Here is a 2493-nt window from a genome sequence, read left to right on the forward strand (position 1 = left end):
AAAGGACCTTGAAACGAAAACTAAGAGAAGCTAAGGCACAATTCTCTATAGAGGACCTAACAGAAATCTTCAAAGAAGAAGAACACATGGCAGCCGAAAACAACAACAATGCAAACAATGCAAGGAAGGTGCTGGGTGACTTTACTGCACCTACTCCCGACTTCTATGGGAGAAGCATCTCTATCCCTGCCATTGGAGCAAACAACTTTGAGCTTAAGCCTCAATTAGTTTCTCTAATGCAACAGAATTGCAAGTTTCATGGACTTCCATTGGAAGATCCTCATCAGTTTTTAGCTGAATTCTTGCAAATCTGTGACACTGTCAAGACTAATGGGGTAGACCCTGAAGTCTACAGACTTATGCTATTCCCTTTTGCTGTAAGAGACAGAGCTAGGACATGGTTGGACTCACAACCTAAAGAAAGCCTGGACTCATGGGAAAAGGTAGTCAATGCCTTCTTGGCAAAGTTCTTTCCACCTCAAAAATTGAGTAAGCTTAGAGTGGAAGTCCAAACCTTCAGACAGAAGGATGGAGAATCCCTCTATGAAGCTTGGGAAAGATACAAACAATTGATCAGAAAATGTCCTTCTGACATGCTTTCTGAATGGAGCATCATAGGTATTTTCTATGATGGTCTCTCTGAACTATCCAAGATGTCTTTGGATAGCTCTGCTGGAGGATCTCTTCATTTGAAGAAGACGCCTACAGAAGCTCAAGAGCTAATTGAAATGGTTGCAAATAACCAATTCATGTACACTTCTGAAAGGAATCCTGTGAACAATGAGACTAATCAGAAGAAAGGAGTTCTTGAGATTGATACTCTGAATGCCATTTTGGCTCAGAACAAGATATTGACTCAACAAGTCAATTTGATTTCTCAAAGTCTGTCTGGAATGCAAAGTGCACCAAGCAGTACTAAGGATGCTTCATCTAAGGAAGAAGCTTATGATCCTGAGAACCCTTCAATGGAAGAGGTGAATTACCTAGGAGAACCCTATGGAAACACCTATAATTCTTCATGGAGAAATCACCCAAATTTCTCATGGAAGAATCAAGAGAAACCTCAACAAGGTTTCAACAACAATAATGGTGGAAGAAACAGGTTTAGCAATGGCAAGCCTTTTCCATCATCTTCTCAGCAACAGGCAGAGAATTCTAAGCAGAACCCCTCTGACTTAGCAACTATGGTCTCTGATCTAATCAAAACCACTCAAAGTTTCATGACTGAAACAAGGTCCTCCATTAGGAATTTGGAGGCACAAGTGGGACAGCTGAGCAAGAAAGTTACTGAACTCCCTCCTAGTACTCTCCCAAGCAACACAGAAGAAAATCCAAAAGGAGAGTGCAAGGCCATCAACATGGCCGAATTTGGAGAGGAAGGAGAGGAAGTGAACGCCACTGAGGAAGACCTCAGTGGGCGTGCACTAGCCTCCATTGAGTTCCCCAATGAGGAACCATGGGAATCTGAGGCTCAAAATGAGACCATAGAGATTCCATTGGATTTACTTCTGTCTTTCATGAGCTCTGATGAGTATTCTTCCTCTGAAGAGGATGAGTATGTCACTGAAGAGCAAGTTGCTAAATACCTTGGAGTAATCATGAAGCTAAATGACAAGTTATTTGGAAATGAGACTTGGGAGAATGAACCTCCTTTGCTCACCAAAGAACTGGATGACTTGTCTAGGCAGAAATTACCTCAAAAGAGACAAGATCCTGGGAAGTTTTCAATACCTTGTACCATAGGCACCATAACCTTCAAGAAGGCTCTGTGTGACTTAGGGTCAAGTGTAAACCTCATGCCTCTCTCTGTAATGGAGAAGCTAGGGATCTTTGAGGTGCAAGCTGCAAGAATCTCATTAGAGATGGCAGACAACTCAAGAAAACAAGCTCATAGACTTGTAGAGGATGTTTTGGTGAAGATTGAAGACCATTACATCCCTGCTGATTTTATAGTCCTAGAGACTGGGAAGTGCATGGATGAAACCATCATCCTTGGCAGACCCTTCCTGGCCACAGCAAAGGCTGTGATTGATGTTGATAGAGGAGAGTTGATCATTCAAGTGAATGAAGAATCCTTGGTGTTTAAGGCTCAAGGATATCCCTCTGTCATCATGGAGAGGAAGCATGAAGAGCTTCTCTCAAATCAGAGTCAAATAGAGCCCCCACAGTCAAACTCTAAGTTTGGTGTTGGGAGGCCACAACCAAACTCTAAGTTTGGTGTTGAACCCCCACATTCAAACTCTAAGTTTGGTGTTGGGAGGTTCCAACATTGCTCTGAGAAAATGTGAGGCTCCATGAGAGCCATCTGTCAAGCTACTGACATTAAAGAAGCGCTTGTTGGGAGGCAACCCAATGTTATATTTTATCTATTTCTTTTGTTATTTTATGTTTTTTGTAGGTTGATGATCATAAGAAGACACAAAATCAATTGAAAAAGCAAAAACAGAATGAAAAACAGGAAGAAAAATAGCACACCCTGGAGGAAGAACTCAC

The 2493-nt window shown here is 41.9% G+C and overlaps 1 non-coding gene across 1 annotated transcript; it reads right to left on the minus strand.

Annotated features, from left to right (window-relative positions):
- Positions 1-491: 491 nt before the first annotated feature.
- On the minus strand, positions 492-599 carry LOC130953802 (small nucleolar RNA R71). Its single transcript, XR_009075963.1, has one exon. It is a non-coding gene; the product is annotated as a small nucleolar RNA R71 (small nucleolar RNA).
- Positions 600-2493: the final 1894 nt, after the last annotated feature.

This window comes from Arachis stenosperma, chromosome 9, assembly GCF_014773155.1.
Source record: "Arachis stenosperma cultivar V10309 chromosome 9, arast.V10309.gnm1.PFL2, whole genome shotgun sequence".
Lineage (NCBI taxonomy): Eukaryota > Viridiplantae > Streptophyta > Magnoliopsida > Fabales > Fabaceae > Arachis > Arachis stenosperma.